A 14,782-nucleotide genomic window follows, 5' to 3' on the forward strand; every position below is an offset into this window, starting at 1 on the left:
AAAACCTGACTACTGTGGCTTGGCTTAGGCAGAGCTGGGTTACTTTTCTCACTGAATAACTACTGCCACGGTAAGCATTTCGTTGATGGTTCTCATCGGGAGAAAGACATCTGGGGCCAGTTTTGCCTCTTCCTTTTGTGAGGAAAGCCAAGGTTCTTCCAGAAACCCTGTCTTAACCCATCTCCTTTTTATCCCACTGACAAGTGCCGTGTCACATGGCTGCCAGAGAGAATGAGAAGATGAACCTCAGTGGGTACAGTGGGAGCCAATGAAGAGTCTTTGCCACAAGATCAATCCTCATTCAACTTCCAAAGATTTTTTTTTTTTTTTTTTTTGGTCATGGTTGATGCCCCAGTTCCTTTACTGACAAAGAACTAACCTGCTGAAATACTACAGTAGGTCTGTCAATTAAAAGTGTATACACAGAGGAGTGTGAATAACAGTTCTACCTTCCCCTGTCAGCATATCACTTTCTTGAAGCGAAATAGAGGAGAAATCCAGGACGACCTGACCAACTTCAGACAATTGCTATGACCTCAACTCTACTTAACAGAGCTATCTATTTTGCTTAGTCTCCAATATTAGCCATTTGTTGATTTCTTCATTCAACACATGTGTACTGAGGTCATACTATAGGCCAGGTGTTGTGATAAGATGCAGTGGCGAACGAGAGAGATCCAGTTTCTTTCTTCTGGGAGGCTTGGATTTTAATGGAAGGAACAAACAGGATGTCTTTAATTATAATTATGTTCAAGACTACCGAAGACAAGTAAAAAGTGACTGGCAGATAATATAGGAAGTTAGCAGAGTTTGAGGTCTGTCAGGGAAAGCTTCCCCAAACGACACTGAAACTGTAGTTTTCTAAGCCTCGGCCTTACCGACATCTGGGGTCGGATGATTCTTTGTTGTGAGAGATTATAGGGTATTTAGTGACAACCCTGGCCTCTACCCATTAAATGTTGACAGCTCTCCTCTTCCAGCGGTGACAACCCAAAACAGCTCTAGACAGTGACAAACATTCCTGGGGGGTGGGGCACAAGCGTTCCCACTCCAGAACCCACTGATTTCAACAAAGACTCGAAAGGTAAATGGGAGGCTCGGTCACACCAAAAGGGAGAGGTGGACGATTTGGGTTGTGCCAAATGTCTTCCCCGATAACATTTTAACGCCTTCTTGCCTTATTCAAAGAACTTGAAAAAAATCACTTCTTGAAGTGTATGTTGAATAACCGGAAAACAGGTGCTAAATTCCTTCTGTCCACACCGTGAACAAAACGTAAGTCCCATGATCTTCTCCTACTCGCTACTCCACGAACGACAGGGTACCCGCGAAGTCCGGAAACATAGATCATGTTATTTCACTTCTTCACAGAGGGAAGATGTTCTTGAGGACAACGTGTATATTCACCTCTGTGTCCAGACTTTACGGATACCCCCGCGTACTTATTCCTTTCTTTTGACCACTCCACAGACAGGCACCAAGGGCCTGCCTCATGCCAGGTACTGTTCTAGATGCTGAAGGATCAATATGAACAACAACAAAAAGATCCGTGATCTCAAGAACACCTTCTCTTAATCCGCTCAGGTACAAAACTAATGGAGTTATAAGGCTAACGTTTCATGTTCAATCCATTAGTTTCTGCTGTCCTTATGTTCTTTCAAATGAAAACAGATTGAGAGGCAAGGGCGATGCCTATTTAGTTCACAATTCAGCACCTTGGCTTTATAGAGAGAATATCAGTAGAAGATTTGATGGACGATAATTGTGACATTAAATGATTAATGACAATGATTTTACACTCACTCAGACAACCTGGTACCAAAGTGGCAATTCCACTCAGCTTCATAATTATTTGCTGAACCAATTGACACTTGGTTTTCATTTGCTTCGCATTTGGTCTATAACTTCCCCAAAGTGAGAGCTCTCCTAAAATTCCCTGCTAGGCTTTTCACCTACCTCCTTCTTGTCTCTTCTCCCCAAGACAGACCTTCTCCCTAAAATCTTGCTTGTTTAACCACCTGGCTAGCCAAGTCAGACTGCCAAGGCCGGGAAGATTGAAGGGAGGCAAAGAATTTCTTTACTGCTTTGGGGAACCATATATTTGAGTGAAAAAGTACTTTTTTTTTTGCTTTCTACGTCATGGGGTTGTTTTTGTTTTGTTGCCCATACAATGCATTGATTTACAGATCCAGGCTGCTTATAAAATAAAACCAGAGGCATAAGGACTGATAAGAACCTGATGGTAATGGCTCATCCCTTGTGTACTAAAGAATGGACTTGAAGTTTTGAGGGAACCAGGACTCAGACTAGAGGGATGGTTAAATGTAGGAGTCAAGTAATGGGGAGGGTAACTTTTATCCCATGGAGGTCAAAGCAACTCACCGAGGAACTCCCCAAAGGAATGAATATTGCTAACATGGTAACAGAAGTTCAAGTCCCCTCCTCTTTCCTTCCACTGGCCCTTCACAATCCCTTGGAGTCAGCCTAGGATAATGAGTGAGGAGATCAGCACCCAACACTCTAATGCAGAGGAAGAAAGATGTCAGCGGGTATCTGTACGTCAACATCAATGACATTTGGTCTCGAGCATTCTCTATTGCTTTATGCATTCCTTACCAGCGGCTAACGGGCTGAGATCTTGTTTTTCATATGCCTGTGCAGGAACCTTTCAACTACTCAGGACCTCATGCATGCCTTAAGCTGCCGCTCATCGCCACAGTGGAGATCTTATTAATTTATTTCTGAGAAACGGTCTAAATCACAGCACAGAAACTATGGCCAGAGTTATGTGAGATTCAAACAGCGTTATGTGGAAACTACCGAGGACACACTTCTTTTGCAGAAAATGAACAGGTTGCAATGCCAAGCATTATGTTATTATTATGTTATAATAATGTTATAACACAACATTATGTATGTTATTAGCTGGATCCAGTTTTTAGACCTACTCTGGAAGTGTAACTGTGGAGCCTGGGAATCTAATAGAGTTTACTCATCTATCCCAGCCATGGTGGCAATGCAGGAACAGAGAGAGAGAGATCTCGGTGCACTTGTGGGCGGACGTGTTAAAATCAGAACGTCCTTTCTTTGGAAATGCTCTCAAATTAGGCAAAGGGTGTGAGGTTTGTTTTGGTAAGGCAAGGCAACAGAAATAGATCCTGGGAGACTTCTCCTTTAGGATGTTTCAAAATAGATCAATATTTTCAGATTACATGAGCTCCATCTCTGTTAAGCTATGCTTGGATTGTTATGAAGTAAAGGACATAGAACTTTCAAAGGAAGGTTTCATTACTTACAGTGTCAGGCAGGGAGATACTCAAATATTTCTCACGTGAAAGGTAATGGGCACTGCTACTCGGAACAGACCTTAGCTATTTTCTCACAGAACTGTTCCAGAAGGCTCCCTGTTGTGAGGTAATAACCCTTTAGTGGTGGTTTGGGGAAGGTCTAGCGAGGGGTTCTTGTGGGAAAACCCAGGTGACTCTGGTGGTAAGGGCTCAGGATAATGGCTCTTTACAAGTATTTATTTTAATAACAGCTATATTGTTATAAACTGCTGAACGTCAGCCCTACTTTCCTGGAAGAAATGAAATAAATGAATCGATGATTGACTTATCCTCCGAGGGATAATCAGGTTGTCCGGAGTTCCGCAGAAATCCACAGAAGCTTCTAAAGGTGAGTTCAGTGTGTAGAGTTTTTCCTAAGAACTTTCCTATGGATAAGAGGCTGCTGAAGAACAAGGCAGGCTGACAGCTGCCTTTTGGCCATATGTCAAAGTAACCAGAGAGGGTAAATGACTCCAGCCAAAGCCATCAATAATTGATAGCGGGTAATTCAGTACATATATTCCCAGCTGCTTTTCTACAAAGGTGGCAAAGAGAATGTCTTTCTGTTTCTCCTCACCCATTCAATTTAGACACTAGCCCACCCCCAAATAGTGCTACACATTCCAATCATGAAAAACAAACAGAGTGACAATAGCCAGGGGACCTTCGGTCCAGAGCCTTCCCTTGGTAAACATAGCCTCTAGATGCTATCTCTGGCTCCCCCACGGGATGCCTCCTGCAAAATAGGCGGAGTCTGAGTTGAGTGGGTTTGGAGATAGGTTATGTCATCCTATGTGGGTTATGTCATCTCATGTGACCAAAATGTAGCAAACAGGCCCAAAAAGCCTCTTATGTTTTGGTACTTTGCTAAATTCTGTGTGTTCTGGGGGTGCTCATTAATGGCGATTTTATTCTTAAAGCCTATGATTCAGTGAATGAAAGATACAGTGTTAATTATTTATAGAGGTAACTTAACAATTGTTAGATCTCATTTTCTTGAGCTTTCAATTATTATCTCTGGGTAAACTCAATTCAATTAAATAAATCCACTTATTCATTCAACAAATATTTACTGAGTACCCACTGCATCATCTACCCTTTTAGGCTCTGGGGATAGAGAAGGGGAGAGGACAAACAAGAAATCTCTACTTACAGCAATTACATTTTAGTGGAAAAACATAAATAGGCAAGTACATACTTATCATTGTAGTAAAGAATAAGCACTCTAAAGAAAAATTAAGCAAGATATAGGGTGGCTGGGACATCTTAGCCAGCGTGGTCGGGGAAGGCCTCTGTAAGGGGGAGATCTCTGAACAAGAAAGTGAACAACGTGACCAGGAAAGACCAGTGCCTATTTGGTGGAAGCCGTCTCCAGGCACAGAGGACATTAACAGCAAAAGCCATGAAGTGGGAAGGATCCTGATGGATCAAGAAATCCAGTTTCTGGAGCACACGGAACAAGGTGCAAGTGTAAGAGATGAGGTTGATTGTTCCTCTTGCCCTTCAAGATTTGGCCTTTTGTCAGAGCGGAGGAACTCTGCAAATACATGCTGTGAGTTCTCTCTGAAGAACTAAATGCTTCCTAACATAGCTATAGCGGTGCTGATTAGGATCCTGATTTGGAGAATCGTGTGCCTGAAAAAAATGTATTTCTTTTTTTTTTTTTTTTTTTTTTTTTTAAATTTTTTTTCAACGTTTATTTATTTTTGGGACAGAGAAAGACAGAGCATGAACGGGGGAGGGGCAGAGAGAGAGGGAGACACAGAATCGGAAGCAGGCTCCAGGCTCCGAGCCATCAGCCCAGAGCCCGACGCGGGGCTCGAACTCACGGACCGCGAGATCGTGACCTGGCTGAAGTCGGACGCTTAACCGACTGCGCCACCCAGGCGCCCCGAAAAAAATGTATTTCTTACCGTTGGTTGGTACATGAAATGACTTCCCATACAACCTTATAGTTAACAGGTTCTAAATTTCTCTCTCTTTCCTCCCTCCCTCCCTCCCTTCCTTTCACGGGTGAGAGTAGGGTGTGGGGTGGTGGTGACACTGGTTGACATATCTAAACTGAAAACCAAACACAAAATAGAGTAAGAGATGCGTTTCCAATTCCTGTCTTTCCCACTTAGCACATGGCTCTAAAGCTCTCTCTTCACACTGTCTAGCTTGTCAATGGTATCCCTTTCCAACAGACTGGGGTCCAATGGAACTTCTCTGTTAGAATGTAATTTCCATGAGGGCAGGGGTATGTTCATCACTGCAGCCATGGTGAGTTGCAAATAGTTACTGAGTATATGTACATACTCTTCCCAGCTTCGTTTATTTCCCAGTTGTTTTGACTTCCTCTCCTTAAGCCTCACAGACTAGGACACCACTTGGAGAAAAGCATGACAGGACACTCTGGGGCTCCCAAGCAAGCAATCACACTCTCTCATCCTGAACATAATGTGCTACAGACCATTTCCTGGGAAAACCCCAATTCTCCTGGTATTGCTCAGCACATTAACCTTTAGGTAATTGGCACTAACCGTAGGAACAGTTCCGTGGAGTTCCAAGTAATGACAGAGGTGGCCATATTCCAATGCTTCATGTCATTGTTGGGAATTTGTCCTAAGTATCTTAAGTTGGTGGGAACATCACACTCCTTCCTTCCTTCCTTCTCCAAAGCTGGGATATTTGTTAAGAACCTGATACCAGAAGAGGACCAGCCCAGGCACTCAAGATACAGAGAAGTGTAACAGTTGGTTCTTGTCTGCAAAGGGATGAAAATCAACTGAGGAAAATGGCAAAAATAAGATACCGTTAACCTAAATACTAAATGAATAAAATACATTTCATTACCGAAGGGCACTGAATTCTAAAAGCATCTAACAAAATATCAGAAAATAAGCATTCAGGTATTTGTTATTTATCTTGAAGTAAATTTGTTATTTATCTTGAAGCTATTACTACTTATTTTTAAATCATATATACATATTTTTTCATGACAAAATAACAGACTTCCTAAATAAAAACGAAAAGAAAAGGAATAGGAAGGAAATAAAAACTATTCATAATCTCTGAACTCAGAATGACCTCTCTTAACATTTTGGTTTATTTCCTTCCAGTTTTTTTTTCCTTTCTTCTTACATAGATAAGATCATATGGAATACATAATTTTACTTCCTATTTTCCTCTTAAGATCACAGCATGTTTGGCATGTTTTGAGAAATCTCTGTTTGTTGGCTAAATAGTAATCAAGTGAATGATGTATGAACTTGACTTTGAAAGTTTACGAATGGCTATATTACCACACACTCCAACAAAACTCCTGCATTTGGAGCTTCACATTCTCTACTCTGCTTTCCGTTGGTCTGTTCCCTGGCCGCGTAGGTGAGAAAAATCAGCTCAAGAGGAGAACAGAGCAGAGAACATAAAGACAAGGACTTTAGAGGCACATGCTCGGTATTTGCTTGCCTGCCCTTATAAAAAGTAAGCATGTGGGATTCTGGCTATTTGGCTGGATTATCCACTTCTCAGCAGCTCTCCTCTCAGGAAATAAACCCTCAGTGGCCTTTCAGCTGACAGCCAGAAGATGGGGTGAATGCTGTTAGCGGTTATGCCGGGGCAGAAACCTTAAGAGACAACTGTACGAATGGACCCAGCGGAGCCGAGAGAAGGTAATGAAGTGCCAAACCTGGCCTGACATGCAAAATGCAGGAAGAGAGAGGCCAAGCAAAAACGCGCGTATGTGTTGGGTTCTGGAAGCCTGTCAAATGGTGGATTGCTTTTGCAAAGCTTTTCAGTTCATGATCGGGGCCCTGTAACTACCAATGACCTTCACCAGGGAATTATGTGTTTAAAAACCATGGGCTCTGCTTCCTCAGCATTTTGGATGGCTTTCTAGCACGGCACTTACCATCTTATGATGTGTACGTAATTAGCTAAAATCCAGTGATAACCACTGCTTCTTAAGCATTTAGTATTTGCTAAGTACTGAAGTACTCTCTCTATCCGGTCACTTAATCCTCCCCCAAAACCTACAGCACAGGTTTGTTCCCTCACAGATGAGAAAACAGGCACAGAAGAGCTGCTCAGCAACCACCCAGTCTTGGGGGAGGTAGACTCATGTTCTTCACTTCACCCAACTCCGTCTTCCTCCCTAAGCAGCCCTCACAGGGAAATGGTTGTGTCTTATTTTCACACCCTCCATGATGCCCACTGATCAGAAAAAAGGTGACCATGGAGAGAGCCCCAACGGCCATCGACTGATGAATGGACAAAGAAGATGTGGTATATAAATACAGTGGACTATTAGTCATCAAAAAAGAACGAAAGCTTGCCATTTGCAACGATGTGGATGGAGCCAGTGTACCATGCTAAGCCAAGTAAGTCATTGAGAGAAAGACCAGTACTGTATGCTTTCACTCATACGTGGAATTTAAGAAACAAAACAGAGGAACATAGGGAAAAGGAAGGAAAAATAAAATAAGGTAAAAACAGACTTGACTTTACAAAGGTAAGAAAAAAAATAAGGGAGGCAAACCATAAGATAATTTTAACGGTGCAGAATAAACTGAGGGTTGATAGATGCAGGTGGGTAGGGGAACAGACTCAATGAGTGATGAGGACCGGGTGTTATATGTAAGGGAGGAACCACTAAATTCCACTCCTGAAACTAATACTACATTACGTGTTACCTTGCACTTAAATGAAAACTTGGAAGAAAATTAATGAACTAAAATTAAAACATTTAAAAACTGGTGACCAACAAATAATGTGGAATCAATGGAGTCAAAGCGAGTCATGTTGGATGCACTTCTTTTTGATTCCTTTTAATTTGTCAAAATAATACACATATATTGTTGTTGTTTTCCCCAAATAGCCTCCACGCAACCCCGAGATCAAGACTTGAGCTGAGATCAAGAGTCAGACGCTTAAGCAACGGAGCCACCCAGGCGCCACTTATACGTACTGTTAAAAAAAATAAAACAGTGACATGTGGTGTCTGGATGGCTCAGTCAGCTGAGCATCCGACTCTTGATTTTGGCTCAGGTCATGATCCCAGGGTCCTGGGATTGAGCTCTGTGTCAGGCTCAGTGCCGAACATGGAGCTCGCTTGGAATTCTCTTTCTCTCTCCCTTTGCACCTCTCCCTCACTCATGCACATACACTCTCTCTCTCTCAAAAAAAAAATGAATGAATGAATAAATAAATAATAGTAAAAATTAAAAAAAAAATTGGTGACAAAAGAAAGATAACATTAGCCCCTCCCTCTCCATACCCCTAAACTCTCATCTCTTTTCCTTAAATATCCTTTAGTAATTTATTCTGGTCTCCAGATTGCCAAAATCCTTATAATGACATTTCTTAGCATATTGATTTTATACTTTGTATGTTGATATTATTTATGAGATATGAGGATCCAGATTTTATGTCATTCTCCTCATTCCATTTTTAAGTGTATATTTATAATGATAGATAAGGAATATTTATAATTCCTAATAAAGTTTTACTGTCTACTCTTTATTGCAGAGCCCAGTAGTGTACTATGATTCTTTTTCATTTCCTGTACAAATGAGTTCATAGTTGCTTTTTTAAAATTTTGCTCAGTTTTCTACATATCCTTAAATTTCTTTTAGTTTTTAATGTTTGTTTATTTATCTTGAGAGAGAGAGAGAGAGAGAGAGAGAGAGAGAGAGAGAGAGAATGAGATGGGGAGGGGTGGAGAGAGAGGGACAGAGATTCCCAAGCAGGCTCTGCACTGTCAGCATGCAGCTCAACACAGGGCTAGGTCCCACGAACCATCAAATTATGATCTGAGCCGAGATCAAGAGTCAGATGCTCAACTGATTGAGCCATCCAGGCACCTCCTTAATTTGCTATTAAATGCCCCCTTATGGGGTGCCTGGGTAGCTCAGTCGGTTAAGCGGCCGACTTCGGCTCAGGTCATGATCTCGCGGTCCGTGAGTTCGAGCCCCACGTCGGGCTCTGTGCTGACAGCTCAGAGCCTGGAGCCCGTTTCAGATTCTGTGTCTCCCTCTCTCTGACCCTCCCCCGTTCATGCTCTGTCTCTCTCTGTCTCAAAAAATAAATAAACATTAAAAAAAATTAAAAAAAAAAATGCCCCTTATAAGTATTATTTTCCAACAGTTGAATAGACCAGATAATATATCAACTCCTTTTCACACCCTGGAGAACTTCTTCCCAGAGCACTTCATTCTCTGGATCGAACCTGAACTCTTTTCTCTCTAGACTCATGGTGCCGTTTGCTGTCTGGTACCATATCTTTCCCAATCTGTACCCTGCTTTACACTTCTACTTTCCTGTGTGGGATATTCTATTTCACGGATCCTTTCTAGTTTGGAGTTAACTGCCTCATTTGACTAAAGCCATACCCTGAAGATCACATTAGGAAAGTGTGCAGGGAAATTATTCTGAGACCATGCTTACCTAAAGATGTCTTTATTCGATGGCCACCCTCGATGAAAAGTTTAGGCAGGTGTAGAATTCTAGGTTGAGAACCTTTTCCAATCAGAATTATAAAAAAATACTGCTTTTATGTTTTCTCTCTTCTAATGTGTCTATTAAAAAACACTGATGTCTTTCTGATTCCAATTGCTTTCAGTATGACTTTTTCCTCTTTTTTGAATGCTTTCTGAGTCTTCTTTTATGTGTCAGTTTGAAATATCCCAGTAGTGTTCCTTGATGTGGATCTTTGTATTTATTGATTTTTTTGATTACCGTACCTAAGCATTTGTTGTGTCCTTTCAGCCCGAAACTTTGTGTCCTTCAGATCTTAGAAACTTTTTTTTATCCCCCTCCCATTCCCTTGCTTTCTTTGCTCTTTCTGGAGCTCCTGTCAAATGTTAAGCCTTCTGGGTTGATCTAAATCTTTCTATTTCTCCCTCTTATTTTATAATCCCTTTGTCTTTTTATTCTACATTTTTTTTAAGTTTCTTGATATCCCATTTAGCCTACCTATTAAATATTTTCATTTCTGTTAAAGGATGTTAATTTGACTTTCAGACTGTCTCAGAGTTTCAGGAGAGACTCCAGGGGCTAACAACAAGAGCTAGAGATCTGGTAAGAACACATTAAAAGACGCTGAGACCACAAACCTACCTACTTTGTTGGAAAAAAGTTGGACTTGCAAGGCTGAAATCAGGAAATTAAGGAAATTATTTTTTTAATACCCTACTCTGTCAACCGTATTATTTTGAGTGTTTTCTTCCTGCCCTTGAGAGAAACTTGGGCCTCTTCCAGGTATTAAAAATAGTCTCAGTTAGGGGCGCCTGGGTGGCGCAGTTGGTTAAGCGTCCGACTTCAGCCAGGTCACGATCTCGCGGTCCGTGAGTTCGAGCCCCGCGTCAGGCTCTGGGCTGATGGCTCAGAGCCTGGAGCCTGTTTCCGATTCTGTGTCTCCCTCTCTCTCTGACCCTCCCCCAATCATGCTCTGTCTCTCTCTGTCCCAAAAATAAATAAACGTTGAAAAAAAAAAAAATAGTCTCAGTTAGGCCACTGTCTCAATAGACAATTGGGGACATCTTGCCCATCTAGGGGTCCTTTTTAGGATGATGCCATTTCTGCTCCTTTCCATAGTGTCCCCATGTGACCCATGGGAAACACAGAGATTTGTTCGAGCACTGGTGGGATGGAGTGTGCTCTTACTGCAACCCTTGCTCCTCTGTTCTCCTGCTGGGGCAGGTAGGGACCAATCACTGTCCTCCCGCATTTTAGGGAGACACGTAGCGACATCTTTGAGTGCTTCTCTAAAAGTTCATTTCCTTTCCCCAGGGGGAATGAGCCACACAGAACACACTGACTCTCTCTAGAGAAATACTCACTACTGTCCTTCCTTCCTCCATAAATCTCCTCACCTTCTCTCACATATGCTTAAGGTGGGTGATGATAAGGATGAAAAACCATCTCACATTCTCTTATGGGGACCAAAAAGTGATCTGGGGTCTGTGGATCTTGTATTTAGCTAAAACTGCGACCACAAGAAAACTTGCGTTTAACATCTTTTCTCACTTGAGTGATTTTTTTTTTGTTTGTTTACAAAGGCTCTTTCTTGCTTCTTCTTTTCAGTTTCCTGATCTTTGTTAAAATATCTTTCAATTTATCAGAGACCTCAAAGCCGTAATTTTGTTTCTTCTGTTTCCTTTATTCTCTGTTTTAAGTTCCCCTTTTATTTGTTTACTTTGGAGTCTATTTTACATTAGAAGCTTTCCTCCTTGCCTAGCAATTCTTGATTGTCTGGTATCATTGAAAAGTGAATTACTAGTGTCTGACTGGTGTATTGGAAGGGAAATAAACTTGTGGTTTAATGTATCACATGTCACTGGAAGTTCTCTTGGGCTTTGGGGTCATAAATTGACCTTTTTCAAAAATGTTTATTTGTTTTGAGAGAGTATGCATGTGTGTGTGTGTGTGTGTGTGTGTGAGAAAGTGGGAGAGGGGGAGAGAGAGGGAGAGGAGAGAGAGAATTCCAAGGAGGCTCCACGCTGCCAGTGCAGAGCCCGAAGTGGTGCTCGCTCGCACAAACCACGAGATCAGGACTTGAGCAGAAAGTCAGAGTCTACCACTTAATCAAGCAAGCCACCCAGGCAAGCCGACCTTCATTTTTAAGTCTTATCACTGCCATTAATCCATTGTGGGGCCGTGGCTCATGTTTTGTCCCTTGGTTTGTCCCCAGGTTCTTCTCCTTGGTGTGCGGCTGAAGGTTTAGCATCAAAATGCATGACCTTCCATTATCCAGGATAATACAGGTTTTCTGAAGACTTCCCAAATGAAAGCTTTCAAAGTTACGGGCAAAACATCTCACATAAAAAGGGGGGAAATACAATATATCAATTAAACTTACGGCATCTACTTTTCCATTCCAGACATACAGTCATTTTGAATAAGCTGCGAACAAAAACAGACACAAAACCAACCAACCAACGACGACAACCACCACCACACCCCCCTCGGGTACTTAAATCGAGCACGTGACTGTTGTCAGTTTACGGTCACCCCTGGATTACTCTTGTTGAATATGAACGTTAGGTCACAGACGGACAAATTCACATGTTGGCTAAAAGCACCACATTTTCAGAGTCAAACTGTGGTAGTGTATTTCCAAAACTGGTCACAGCACTCCCAACCCCATCCCTTAAGTCCTTTTGCAGGACGAGCACACTACCCCTCCGTCCAAAGAGACTGTTGAGTGTATTTCTCCTCCCCTTGAATCTGGGCTGACCCTGTGATTTGCTCTGGCCAACGGATGTGGTGAAAATGACAGCTGTGTGATTGCCAGGTCCGGCTCTCCAAAGATCATGCGGCTTCTGTCTCTGCCCCAGGCCTCCATGTAGTCAGCACGGGGGACTTTATCGGACAGAGGCTACGTGGAGAGCACCTCAGCGGACAGACAGGACCGAGGCCCCAGGCTATACGTGAAGCCTTACTGGATCCTCACAGATAACCTGTTATACCCAGACAACCTCAACGGAAGTAGAGACAAGCTGCACCTGGCTGAATCCTGCCTGAATTTCTCATGCACAGAATCATGAACAATAAAATGGTTCATGTTTTCAGCCCCTATGTTTGGGTGAGGTTGTACAGCAACAGAAACAGTGGCTAGCGCACTCTAGGAGAACCACTCCGAGCAAGGATTCATAACTCAGGCAGTATTTGGAGTGTCTATACTTCTGAGCCTTATCGGGGAATGGAATCTGTCGTTTTCCTCTGATTATTAATGGAGTCTTTGTCTCCAAAAGGACTAAGAAGCACCGATTTATGGGTCATTCAAAGTTAAACACCATCGCCAACAAAGGTTTTCATTTTGTTTATGAAAATAATACATGCTATGCTAGTAAAAGATTAAGAGTACAAAAGTATATTCAATAAAAGATTGTCCCAAAAGCACGGGAAAAAAATTGGTGTGTATCCTCCCAAAGTACATAAATACTATGAATCTATTTGGAGAAATTAAAATGGTATCTGTGCATTCATACACACGTGTCTCTCTGCGTATGTCTATTCATATATAAATGAATGACTCTGCTGAGTATAAAAGTCAGATCTTTGAAATACGATACAGTAGTTTGCTGTCTGACTTTTAACCTTTGAGGAGAACCTGATTTTGTTTTGTGGTCAGATATAAAATATTTTATTTTATAGCTCCTGCATTTCATGTCCCTCCCGAAAAGGTCCTCCCTTCTTTAGCATCAAGTACACTCATGATTTCTTACAGAACTTTGTGTAGGAATGTTTTTTTTTTTTTTTTTTTTTCCATTACCATCATTTATCCCTCCGTGATTTATCTAAAGTGTAGCTCAGGTGGAAGGAATGGAGCAGAAAGCTTGCTTTATTTCTCTTCCAACACGTATTGAAGAGTATACCGTCTCGCCATTTGATTGGCCAGCTCACGTACTGACCTCCCCGATGTACTTGGGACCACCTCTAGACTCAGGGCAGCCCCACCCATCTTGCTACTCCCACGCCACTGGCTCACTGTTTGAATTGCCACTGCTTATAATGCACTTTATATGGAAAGAAGGTCTTACCCTCTTGGTCCCTTTTTACAAACTTTTTGCCTTTAACTATGATCATCTTTTCCTTTTTTCCAGATGAGCTTAAGAATCATTACATCAAGGTAGCACCCATCCTCCCACTGCCCGCGTCCACAAACTCCCCAAACAAGTTTTTTAGTTTGGAAGGTATCACACTGAACTCAGAGCTCATTCAGGGGAGAAGCCGGAACTTTCTAACACTGAGCCCTCTTGACCCAAGAACAAGGTATCTTCACATTTACTCAAGAAGCACACGGCTGATGGCACAATTTAAAATTTTTCTTCATTTGGTCTCTGTAAAGTGTATCCTAGATATGTTAACGTGTTTTTGCCCCCCCCCCCCCCAAAAAAAATAGGAAGCAGTTTACGACACAAGTAGTTAGGTACCTCTGGCTTGGAGGAAGCAAATACATTACTGTTCTATCCAAGCGGTCAAGTTCCCATTGGGGAAACGTGTCTCACACAACTTATTAGAAGGATTCCCTGCTTAACTCTGGGATAATTGCAGTTGACTGCCTTTATCGTTTCCAAAACTTGTCCCAGGCTTATTGTGCCCAGGACTGCGGGATCTGCCCTGCAGATTGAGGCAGATTTCCTCAGAGACGCTATGATGCTTAGAAAAACAACACTCCCCCAAAGAAACCCAGAGCTCCTTTGATGAGTTTATACAGCTTATCATTTGAAGGAGGCTACAGATTAAAAAAAAAAAAATACTTTTAAGTATCAATGATGGGTGGATACCTCACTATGTCTCAGGTAAAAGCCTCTGTTCTGTAAATCAAAGTATTCTGAAGGGATTAAGTGAAGGACATCAAGGGTTTACCTGGGCTCATAATACATGCTTCAAGAGTGAAAGAAGAAATAGTTGGATGAATTCACTGGGAGAGAAGCCAAATATCATCTCGGGTCAAAATATGTATGTAAATC

The 14,782-nt window shown here is 42.0% G+C and overlaps 1 long non-coding RNA gene across 1 annotated transcript; it reads left to right on the plus strand.

The window, feature by feature from the left end:
• The first annotated feature begins 3,335 nt into the window (after positions 1 to 3,335).
• On the plus strand, positions 3,336 to 13,200 carry LOC125174720 (uncharacterized). The gene is made up of 4 exons (XR_007155535.1): positions 3,336 to 3,414; positions 3,539 to 3,675; positions 11,998 to 12,301; positions 12,644 to 13,200. It is a non-coding gene; the product is annotated as an uncharacterized LOC125174720 (long non-coding RNA).
• The last annotated feature ends 1,582 nt before the right edge of the window (positions 13,201 to 14,782 follow it).

The sequence above is a fragment of the Prionailurus viverrinus genome, chromosome C2 (assembly GCF_022837055.1).
Source record: "Prionailurus viverrinus isolate Anna chromosome C2, UM_Priviv_1.0, whole genome shotgun sequence".
NCBI lineage: Eukaryota > Metazoa > Chordata > Mammalia > Carnivora > Felidae > Prionailurus > Prionailurus viverrinus.